General features: G+C 42.8%; 1 long non-coding RNA gene across 2 annotated transcripts in view; it reads right to left on the minus strand.

Moving 5' to 3' along the window:
• Positions 1-12,679, minus strand: part of LOC144594566 (uncharacterized) — a 68,353-nt gene that overhangs the window by 32,673 nt on the left and 23,001 nt on the right. The gene's annotated exons all lie outside the window — the stretch shown is intronic.

The raw sequence follows: 12,679 nt of genomic DNA on the forward strand, positions 1-12,679 counted from the left end.
ATGCCATAATTGCCCCAGATCAAGAGAGCCTGCTTCAGTTTTAGGTTCCCTCAACATCTGGTTAACAATTGACGAAAGCCCATTGCGAGTGTGGCCAGTGAATGTGCCCAGGCAGAACTGGGGGATTGCAAACCCAGAACAGCAGGGTTGTGGCATAAAATGCCTTAATCACCATATTAGGTTCCAAGTGCGCAAATTACTTTTGGCTATAGTCACATTTCAAATAAATAGTCCCTGCTTCCTATTGAAATGATGAATGGGAAGCAGAGTCTTATAAATAGTAACATGCCAGTGGCACGATGACAACCCTATACTACAACGCAGGTATTTGTCAGCGACAGGAATTGCTACCTCTTATACGCAGACAGATGTACTTTATGATATGCCAATGCAAACTATTGAATAACAAGTGCTGTTGAGTAGCAAGTCTTAACTGTACGTTTCTTTTTGATGTTATAACGCAGATCTGGTTTCACAGTAGCTTAATCATGACATTAATAAGGGGAGCTTAATTGCCATTGCACAATTCCACATATATCTAAAGCCACATTTTAACAATTGTAACAGTAGTCCGTTTGGGTCTATTGTATAATCAGAACACACAGGAGACTGTATGCCATTCATTATTGGGACTTCTAATCACCAGCAGGTTAGAAGATATTCCTCATTCATTAGGTACATGTTTAAACTGCTGTGTTGCAGACTTAACTCTCAGATTTGGCCAATTTTGGACAGTAATTGGTTTCATTCCCCATCGCCCACATAAACCACATTCATCCCGCCCCCACCCCACCAGTCCCCTTCCCTCCCCTATACTACAACCCACTCGGCAACAACTGAAGAAATATTTAGAAAGTAACATTTTCCTTGAGAGAAAGCAAATTGAGAGGCAGGTTTTAAATGTTAAAGTTATTGTAAAAGCACCACAGCATCGACCCACATTATCAGAAACATGGTGAACAGGGAGGATGTTACACTAGAGAGAACACAAACAGAGATCAAAACTGTTAACATTGTTTTGTTCAAGGTGACTGATTTTATGAATGACGTCTAATCTTTGAGGTGGTTATTCCATTAGAATGCTTGAGGTTTTCGGTGACTAGTCAGTGCCTAATGTACATAATTAATAACATCATAAATTTGTGTTAATGCTTCTTTTAGTTCAGCTGGGCCTTTGTTGCTTTATCTCAAGGCATTTTAAATTTGGTTCACATGTTTGTCTTTTATCTAAGTGGTTCCCTTAAAGGGTCATTTGTAATGCTGACTCATGTCAGGTGAAACTGTAAACTCAGTGCCAACCTTGTTGGTTCAATGAAAATGGCACATTGTGCTGTAAATGTTCCTATCCCCAAACGACAAGATGCATTAGAGAGCGCCAAGTCTGATTCCCCTCATAGGAATGGAAGCTTTATGTAACTGAACCTAAGGCTTCAGTTATTGATCCAGAGATAGGAGTCCAAATCCCATCACATCACCACCACCACGAACACCACCACAACACTCCCCATCACAACACAGTGTTATAAGGTAATTAGTGATAGGAGCAGAATTAGGCCATTCGGCCCATCAAGTGATTGACTGTGAAAGGGGTTGGCTGTGAAAAATTGCAGCAGGTGGGCTGAGGAATGGCTGGTGGAATTTAATGCAGAAAAATGTTGGATGTTGCATGTTGGGAAGTCTAACATGGGCAGGACCTACACAGTGAATGGTCGACCTCTGGGACTCATAATGTGGCTCTTATCATTAGTATCATTAGGGCTCATAATATGACTCTTAGTATCATTAGTGCTAAGCACCAGGAAATGAAATGTTACTTTGTTAAACATAAATAATTTCAGATTTTGGTGTGCTGAGAGAACGTGGATGTTGCTGGTAAAGCAGCATTTAGTGCGCATTGTAGTGGGTCTGGACGCAGCAGGAATCAGGCAAGATGCCAGGTAAGGATTAACAGTAACTTTAATATAGCATCAGAACATCCACTCTCTTCAGTCTCTCGCACGAGTCAACTCTAGCCCCTTCAGGCAAACCCCTTAGCTCCAGACCCCTCCCAAGCCCTGTCCACTCAGTACCGAGGGGGATGACCCAGGGAGTGGCCTAATCCCCGGGCACCGCCACAGGATCAATATTTGCCTTTGAACTTTGCCGCATGATAACAAGCTATAATAGGAATGGGTCAACAATATTAGCGTGGGTAGGAAGGAACTGCAGGTGCTGGTTTACACCGAAGATAGACACAAAATGTTGGTGTAACTCAGCGGGACAGGCAGCATCTCTGGATAGAAGGAACGGGTGACGTTTCGGGTAAAGACCCTTCTTCAGACTGAGAGTAGGCCTGAACATGTACAGAGGACAGACAAATATCCACTAACACAGGACATTTTTGGATGGAATGGGCATTATAGCAATCCAGTAATGTAAACATCACCATTACTGATGTGACCTTTTTAATTTAATTTCAATTTTGATTGAGTAATTAATTAATCAAGTTTAACTTTTTCAGCTTTCACAATGGGTTTTAAACTCTGACTTCCATAACATTAATTTGGATTTCTGATTCGGTAACATTATGCTTCCATAACATATGCTTGTATTTCAAAGGTGTATACTTTTCTCAAAGAACAACCTTCGGTACAATTTGTTTTGACAAACCTATCAGTGGATGTTGAAAAATCAACAACTCAAAGGAATTCTGTGGCAATTGTCAATAGTGAACAGTCGTGAGTGCTTTATTGTCAAATGTACCTAGATGCTGTGAAATTCTTTATTTGCATGCAATCCTGTAAATTCATACCATGCATAGACACAAGCATCCTTGAGTTACAAGAGTGCAACAAGATTTGCAGTGTAAAAATAGTAGATTTCTTCTGAAGAAAAACACACAAAAGCCACCATGTTTCTGGTGCCATTTGTAGTTTTCAACTATCAGGATACTTAATAAGTCCCACAGAGTCTTGTTAGGAAACTTCAGGAATATAGTCGAGAGTCAACAGTGTTTTATTGTCATATGTGCCAAAACAGAACAATGAAATTCTTACTTGCGGCAGCACAACAGGTTTCTAAACACATAGATAATATAATAAACAAACATTAAAAAAAAGAAGGTCGATAAATGAAAAAACCCAATCTAGTGCAAAAAACAAAACAAAGCCCAAAGTCCCTAGTGCAAACAAGGCAGTTCATCGTTCGGAGTTTAGTTGCAGTTCAGTTTGGTGTTCAATAGCCTGATGGTCTTTGGGAAGAAGCTGTTCCTGAACCTGGACATTACAGGTTTTGTATTCCTATACTTTCTTCCTGATGGCAGAAGTGAAACGAGAGCATGGCCAGGGTGGCATGGATCCTTGATGATGCTGGCTGCCTTCTTAGTTTTTAGTTTTCATTTTTTTAGTTTTAGAGATACAGCGCGGAAACAGGCCCTTTGGCCCACTGAGTCCGCACCGACCAGCGATCCTTGCCCTACACACACTAGAGACAATTTTACATTTACACCAAGCCAATTAACCTACAAACGCGTACGTCTTTGGAGTGTGGGACGATCTCGGTGAAAACCCATGCTGGTCATGGGGAGAATGTACAAACTCCGTACAGATAAGCACCTGTTGTCAGAATCGAACCTGGGTCTCTGGCGCTCTACTGCCTTCTTGAGGAAGCCCTTCCTATAGTTCCTATATCTATTTCTATTCTGTTAGGGGACTCTAGAAGTGGAAACCTAGGAGTTGGTCTTCTCAGCCAGAATCAGGAAAAGAAATACATTCCTAAAGTTTAGTAATTACACTAAGATGGTGGACTGATAAGAACTTTAGGTAACCACACAGGTCAACAAAATAGCATACTCTATCCAATGCGGATATAGGAGAGTTTATGAGAATGAAACCAAATAAATAAGAGTTTGCACTATATTAAATGACAATGAAGGATGTTGATTAGCAGTGAAAACTTGGAGTTCAAAAAAAATCTCTCAAATCATGAGTGCAAGTAAATAAAAGCATAAAAATGCCGAATAATATTTTTGTGTTTTATTTCTATGATCTTGATATTTCAAAAGAAGTAAAAATGTACTTGTAGAAAACAGTGTTTATGTCACATTTAGAGCGGAGAGAACAAATTTTGTAGTCACATTATAGAAAAATAATGGTCCACAAAATAATAAAAATGTATTTGGTTGATGCCAGAGAATATAAAATAAAGTTTTGTGGAGATTTTCTAGCAGAGAACACAAAGGAATTTAGTGGCAGTTTTTAAAGTGCTGAAGAATTGCAATGGGGCAAACAAGAAAAGACAATTTCTTGTCTGAAGAAGTCTGAAGAAGGGACCTGACCCGAAAAGTCACCTATCCATGTTCTCCAGAGATGCTGCCTGACCCGCTGAGTTACTCCAGCAATTTGTGTCTTTTTCTGTAAACCAGCATCTGCAGTTCCTTGTATCTAAAAAACAATTCCTTCTGGTTAAAGAGTATGTCACTTAAGAGTGTCATTTTAAGGTTGCCACTTAAGCAGTGAGTAGATGGAGTGAGGCTTTATGGCAATGAATGGTTCAGGCAGTCACCATTAGATCAAAGGCAAAGTTTGATAAATAAAAGTTGATTAGGACTGCAGATTTAGAGTTAGCAAGAAAGTGGGACAAACATACTGGGCCAAACATACCCTATTATGATCGAATATACCATGATACTTCATACATAGTATGTATTGCCAGGAAGGCATGGTGGCGCAGAGGTAGAGTTGCTGCCTTACAGCGCCAGAGACCCGGGTTTGATCCTGACTATGGGTGCTGTCTGTACGGAGTTTGTAGGATGCTCCGGTTTCCTCCCACACTCCAAAGACGTACAGGTTTGTAGGTTAATTGGCTTGGACAAAAATTGTAAATTTCCCCTAGTGTGTAGGATAGTAGCGCGGGGATGTCAGGTTGGCAAGGATTCAGTTGGCTGAAGTGCCTGTTTCCGCGCTGTATCTAAAAAAAAACTAAACCTATGGCTGTAGATAGACACAAAAGGCTGGAGTAACTCAACGGGTCAGATAGCATCTCTAGAGAAAAGGAATGTGATGTTTTGGGTCGGGACCTTTCTTCAGACTATATGTCTGTAGTTCCTTCACTAACACACCATCTTGATATTACGCCTTTTGGCAATCAAAGATAATATTAGCACAAGAGTCTGCCGTAATTCAATATAAACAATGGTACTGTTGTGGCTGCATGTTTTATGAGTACCTCCTTCAAATGAGTGTAATATTACTCATCAGTCAATTTCATTGCAGAATACATGTTTGCCTGTGCATTTGCGATATTCATCAAATTAGAATATTACATAACTTCTCAGCTACTAATGAAACTAATTCCAAACGTGTTTCAGCAACTTAGAAAATCATTGCCGACTGGAAAATAAATGACAAGAACATGCATAATGAGTGGTGGGAAACAATTAAGCCAATTTTCAATAACGAGCGTTAATTCACTGATCAGAATTAGCACTGAGATGCAGGTAATTTTCTTTCACGTTGTTTCTTGGATCTTTGTGCTGCAGGTTATTTACTTGCAGTTGTGTCTGGATTTCTTGTGCTTTATCTCAACTCTGCTGTGTAGGCGAGACATGTTTGAGATTATCAACTTCCTCAGTACATCCCAGAACCAACTCTGCTGGTAGCAGCTCTGTAGTTTGTTGCATTTATGGAGTGTCCTTTGGGGGTACCAGTCTCACTATGGTCAGTAGTTTAGACTTTAGATTTTACAGATACAGACAGAAACAGGTCCTTTGGCCCACCCAGTCCGCGCTGGCCAGCGCCGGCCCCGTACACTAGCACTATCCTACACACTAAGGACAATTTACAATTTTACCAAAGCCAATTAACCTACAAACTTTGCACGTCTTTGGAGTGACGGAGGAAACTGGAGCACCCGGAGAGAACGTACAAACTCCGTACCGACAGCACCCATAGTCAGTATCGAACCCCGGTCTCTGGCACTATGAGGCAGCAACTCTATCGCTGTGCCACTGTGCCGCTCTGCGAAAGGCGGTATTATCATCAGGAACCAGTGGCCTTGACAACATCCTATGGGCAATATAAACAGAGCTATAAACATGTCGACTGCTTCCTCAGCAAAAATGATAACCAGCATCCTGTTAACGCTCATCTCCTTATAGTGCATCTAAAAGCATTACTTTCACATCTCTTTAATTGCTAACTGGCAAACTCCAATTTTAGAATCTTGCCAAACACTTGTTTTACCTCAATGATTGGAGTTAACTCAAGACTATTTATTTGGGACTTCTTCACTGTAATTGCATGAGTTTTGGAATCTACTTCTATAAAGGATCACCACATTTGAGACATATTTCCCACTTATCATCAGAATATTGGCCCATGATGGAGTTTGAGCTCGATTAATTCTGTATCCGGGGATTAAAAATCAAGCAGAAGATTGATGCTGAGTTGGTCTAACTTCCCATGAGGTTCTTAGAGGGAAAAGGGATAAACATTTTGCTTTGGATAGATAACATTGTGATAACTGCAGCATCACTCTGGGCTCTGAGCAATCCATTGTTGGAACTGGAAAACAATCACATGATGGGTTCCAAGCCATCAGAGTCCAAACTTCCAAAATAATAACAATTAAATGCGAAATGTAATATCACCCCTTATGCTAACGATGATTTGGGCAGCACGGTGGCGTAGCGGCAGAGCTGCTGCCTTACAGTGCCAGGGATCTGGGTTCGATCCTGACTCCGGGTGCTTGTCTGTACGGAGTTTGTACATTCTCCCCGTGACCTGCTTGGGTTTTCTCTGAGATCTTCAGTTTCCTCCCACTCTCCAAAGACGTACAGGTTTGTAGGTTAATTTACTTGGTATAAATGCTAATTTTATCTAGTGTATTGGATAGTGCTACAGTGCGGGAATTGCTGGTCAGTGCGGATTCGGTGGGCCGAAGGCCCTGTTTCCGCACTGTATCTCTAAACAAAACCAAAAAAATAAGGTGGTAAATTTATCCACAGCCAGGATGTACATGAAATAGAAACCAGACTTGGAAGAATCACTTGGACAATAAATACATCCATTCATTATTCCCTTCCCCAGTGACTTAATCAAGAAAGGGTGTCGGGGATTATGGGGAGAAGGCAGGAGAATGGGGTTGAGAGGGAAAGATAGATCAGCCATGATTGAATGGCGGAGTAGACGATGGGTTGAATGGCCGAATTCTGCTCCTAGAACTTATGATCTTATGAATAAATGCACACAATACCCAACATTAACAACACACATATGTGCCGCCCTCACCCCTTTAAAAGTGCATCAGGTGAATTTTAAATAGGACCATGATGAATGGTATGGGTTACATTGACTTGCATTCATGGCTTTTCTCCTATGCTCACCAAGGTTACTTGCCGAGTGGTCCTATCCTCTCTTACATTGCTTCTTCCAGGAACTACTGTTCAAAACTCTTATCCTGAAGATTATTTCTTTCAATGTCCTTTACTCTCTTGATTTCCAGGATCTCATTCAGATCAACAATGCTAACCCTCGAATCTTGCCACACCTCTGACTACACCCTCTGCTGCACCCTACTCTCCTGACAGGCAGGGGATATTTATGTGGACCATGAATGTGGACAGGATTCGATGGTTTAGTTTAATTTCGAGATACAGCATGGAAATAGGTCAATAGACAATAGACAATAGGTGCAGGAGTAGGCCATTCGGCCCTTTGAGCCAGCACTGCCATTCAATGTGATCATGGCTGATCATTCCCAATCAGTACCCCGTTCCTGCCTTCTCCCCATATCCCCTGACTCCGCTATCCTTAAGAGCTCTATCTAGCTCTCTCTTGAATGCATTCAGAGAATTGGCCACCACTGCCTTCTGAGGCAGAGAATTCCACAGATTCACAACTCTCTGACTGAAAAAGTCCTTCAGTCTACCGATTCCACACTGACCTTCGATCACCCGTTCACACTAGTTTTGTATTATCCCACTTTCACGTCCACTAAGGGTAATTTACAGCGGCCATCCTACATGTCTGCACGTCTTTGGGATGCGTGAAGAAGCCGGAGCACCCGGAGGAAACCCACACGCTCACAGAGGGAATGTGCAAACTCCACACAGACAGCACCCGAGTTCAGGGTCGAACCTGGGTCTCTGGCGCTGTAAGGCAGCAGCTCTACCGACTGCGCCACTGTGTACTGTATACTTAGGATACAAAACTAAAAACAGAAAGTATCACTTTAATGCGGGGGCTAGATTTAGCCTTTGACTCACTTGATCCAAGAACACATGGGTTGATTACATGTCTCGCAGGCCATCAACTAGTTTTGGCAAATTATTCCAGGATTCCTAATTTGGTTGTGAATATTACAGTCAAATTTATTTTATAACAATAGTTAGCATGAGTTCAGATCGGATGATATAATTTAATCACATCCAGTCTCGTAGTTCGTAAAACAGTCGCCCAACTTTTATCGAAATTAACTAAGCAATTGAGTGAAAGTTGAAAATAAATAGCATAATGTGATGCAGTGCACACATCCGGTGCTATTTGATAACGTCTAATCTCCAGACGTCCAATTCAGCCAGCTGAAGGTGGAGATAAGGTCCCGGGTAGACTTCAGTAACATGTAATTGGCAAACGTCCAACATCAGCTCGGCTTCCAAAAGGCAGCCTGAGACAGGGAGACTGAGCAGGTAACAATGTAACAGGGCACAATCACTGCCCCTTCAAGAGAGGCACATTTTTGAATGGTGATGTGGTTTTCTGACTTTTTCCAGGGTCTTCTGAATCTTCTCATCGCCAAGTGACCAAGTGGGCAGTGGAATGGACAGCCCCTCTGTGTCCACAGACCAACCAGTTCAGCAAAATCTTTCGTTAAAAATCTAAAATGGTGCTAAACGCCAACGGAGGGTCAGGAAAACTATGATGACCACACCAGGATTGCCAAGGTGATTTACACTTTCACATATATTTTGCTCAGTATATAAATACTGTACCTCTCTAAAGAAGCCCCAGTCTGAAGAAGGGTCTCGACCCAAAACGTCACCCATTCCAGGGCCGTCTTAACGCATGGGCCTGATGGGCACTTGCCCGGGGCCCCACGAGCATAGGGGCCCCATGCTGATCTGTGTATGTTAAGTGACTTGCAATAAATAAATACTACTTTAAAAATGTAGGTTCAATAAGTGCTTTTTTCGCAACATTTTCGGTCACTAAGTGCTTCTCACAGCGATCTGTAAGTGCTTTTCGCAACAATGTAGCACCCTAAGTCCATCGCTAAGTGCTTTTCGGTAAGTGCTTTTCGCCGGCACAACAGGGGGGGGCTGGTAGGGAAAGGGGGGTGGGGGAGAGTAACGGTAGGGGCCCCAGTACACTGCTTTGCCCGGGGGCCCATAATGCTGTAAAAACGGCCCTGACCCATTCCTTCTCTTCAGAAATGCTGCCTGTCCCGCTGAGTTACTCTGGCATTTTGTGTCTGTCTTCACTGTCAATCCTTGATCTCCCATCCTCATTAGCAACTCTCAACATTCAGTTGCAATGGGATTCCACTTTCCTTTGTATTTTGGTTCCATCAATATCTAATACCACCCCGACAACTACATTCCTCTCTTGACCATACTTGAAGACTCTTCTTGTGAAGTTACATATTTAAAAGTGTAAGACAGTACAGAAGTCTTCAAAGCACTTCAACAGGACATACCGAAGGTATCACAAAATGCTGGAGTAACTCAGCAGGTCAGGCAGCATCTCAGGAGAGAAGGAATGGGTGACGTTTCTAGTCGAGTCCCTTCGTTTGACTGACATTTCGGTCCGAAACCCTTATTCAGACTAGTTTTAGCAAATTATTCCATAATTTGGTTGTGAATATTTCAGTCAGATTTATTTTATAACAATAGTTAGCATGTTCAGATTGGATGATATAATTTCATCACATCCAGTCTTGTAGTTCGTAAAGCAGTCCCAACTTTTATCGAAATTAAAACTCTCCCCTCCTGAACGTACAGCCCTCCACTCACTCTGCAACAACCCTGACAAAAAAAACTCTCTTCAACAGGACATACACTTCCAGAGCAAAAGAGAGAAGAGCAGGATGGAACGAGATCTTACATCCAAGAACATTTTGACAACAGTGGCCACCAAAACATCCTCAGAAGGCAACATTGCTGTTGGCCTGGATACTCTGCACGAGATTTCTAGGCACATTCCCCCGTACCTGACATGAAAATCTGGCCATGCATTTTACCTACCCATAGCAGCCTATTTCGCCATGATGTATTAATGCACCTGGTTGTGCATCCACCATAAACATACAGTGACGGCAACAACATTCCTAAAGTTGCAATCTCACTTGATCTCACTCTTCCAAACACCAGAAAATAAAATAAATTGATTCTCCACATGGTGTATATTGAGTGGGCACCAGGTGATTGATTGTGTACGAAGACAATTGAAGATATGGTTCAATGGCTCAATAGTTCTTTATTGTCATGTACGCGCAGCGCGGTGACATTTTCTGCACAATCCACAAATTCACAGTTGCATATTTTGGTCATGTCATTAGTGATAGGAACAGAATTAAGCCATTTGGCCCATCAGGTCTACTTTGCCATTCAATGATGGCTGATCTATCTCTCCCTCCCCGCCCCATTCTCCTGCCTTCTCCCCATAACCCCTGGCACCCGTACTAAACAAGAATTTATCTATCTCTGTCTTTAAAAATATCCATTGATTGGCCTCCACAGTCTTCTGTGGCAAAGAAATCCACAGGTTCACCACCCTCTGACTAAAGAAATTCCTCCTCATCTCGTTCCTAAAGGAACGTCCTTTAATTCTGAGGCTATGACCTCTAGTCCTGGACTCGCCCACTAGTGGAAACATCTTTTCCACATCCATTTTATCCAAGCCTTTCTCGATTCAATGAGGTCCGCCCCTCATCCTTCTTTTGGTGCAGTTACAATGAAAATGTCCAAAGCCCTAAGTCCAAAGTTGGACCACATATTGTAAGTACAGGACGACCCCCGATCCAGGTAAGCCCAGCTATGCCAAGGCTGCTGCAGCCACTGACCCGCGACTATATGGAGTTTGTACGTTCTCCTTGTGACATGTGTGGGTTTTCCCAGGGTGCTCCTGTTTCGTACCACACTCCAAAGTCATACAGGTTTGTAGGTTAATTGGCTTAGTAAAATTTCTTCATTGTCCCTGGTATGTAGGATAGTGTACGGGGATTTGGCGGGCCGCAAGGCCTGGTTCCAAGCTGTATCTCTACACTAAACTAAACTAAAAAACACTTTCATGTATCAGAGCTCAGCAGAAACAGCTCCCAATGTTGGCTCTGGGGAAAGGCTTTATGTGCTCAAAGGCTTCTTCCCAGGCATGTCAGAAACCATGTGATGGCTAGAGAGGGGTTTACTTCCACCCTTGAAGTTCTAGAGTGGGGCATCACATAACGTACAGGTATGTAGGTTAATTGACTGGGTAAATGTTTAAAAAAAATTGTCCCTAGTGGGTGTAGGATAGTGTTAATGTGCGGGGATCGCTGGGCGGCGCGGACTTGGTGGGCCGAAAAGGCCTGTTTCCGCGATGTATATATATGATATGATATGATAATAATACGCTCGCCAACTTTAAAAAGTAGCTGGATAAGCACTTGAAAAGCCATAACAAAGTAACCAGATTTAAAAGACATTTGGACAGGTATGTGGATGGGAAATGTTTGGAGGATTGTGAGACAAATGTGGGCATTTGGGACCAGCCTAGATGGGGCATCTTGCTTGACAAAGGCAAGTTGGGCTGAAGGGCCTGGTTCCTTATTGTATGACTCTACGACATCAGACGGGCACTTGAATCAAATAGATATAGAAGGACAGAGGCCAAGGGATAGAAGATGAGTTGAATACAGAAGTGGCACGGTGGCACAACGGTAGAATTGCTGCCTCACAGTGCCAGAGACCTAGGTTCGATCCTGACTACGGGTGCTATCTGTATGGGGTTTGTACGTTCTCCCCATGACCTGCGTGGGTTTTCCCCGGGATCTCCAGTTTCCCCCCACACTCCAAAGACGTACAGGTTTGTAGGTTAATTGGCTTGGTATAATTGTAAATTATCTCTAGTGTGTGTGTAGGATAGCATTAGTGTGCGGGGACCGTCTGTCGGCGCCGACTCGGTGGGCCGAAGGGCCTGTTTCCGTGCTGTATCTCTAAACTAATCTGAACTAAACTAAAATGGGTGCCCACAGGTTGGCGTGGATGTGCTTGGCTAAATGGTGTCATTCCATGCCATCTGCCTCTGGGACTCCCTCAGGCTGCAATGTCACAATCATTTTGAAGACTTTGTGCGCATTATTTGTTCCCATGGAGATTGACCAAAAATAGGGTGACAGAAATATCGAAGGTCATTTGTGGGAGAAGGGTGGAAAGGACTGGGATGGATTTCGGTTTTAAGTTGCAATCGATGTGCTGGAAAGAAATGTTTAAGTCCTTGCTCTCTACTTCATCGGTCTTCTCTCCCTCAAGACGTTGAATCCCCTCATCCAATTCACCTCCATTGTCGAGCGCACTTACCAATATTTTCTTCTTAGTTTGCACTCATGGAAGTCTCGTGCCAAGAGTAGGGGAATCGAGGACATGTTTTTTTGGGTGAGGGGGGAGGGAGAAAGGTTTAATAGGAACCTGAGGGGTCTTTTTCACGCAAAGGGTGGTGGGTGT

The sequence above is a fragment of the Rhinoraja longicauda genome, chromosome 6, assembly GCF_053455715.1.
Source record: "Rhinoraja longicauda isolate Sanriku21f chromosome 6, sRhiLon1.1, whole genome shotgun sequence".
NCBI lineage: Eukaryota > Metazoa > Chordata > Chondrichthyes > Rajiformes > Arhynchobatidae > Rhinoraja > Rhinoraja longicauda.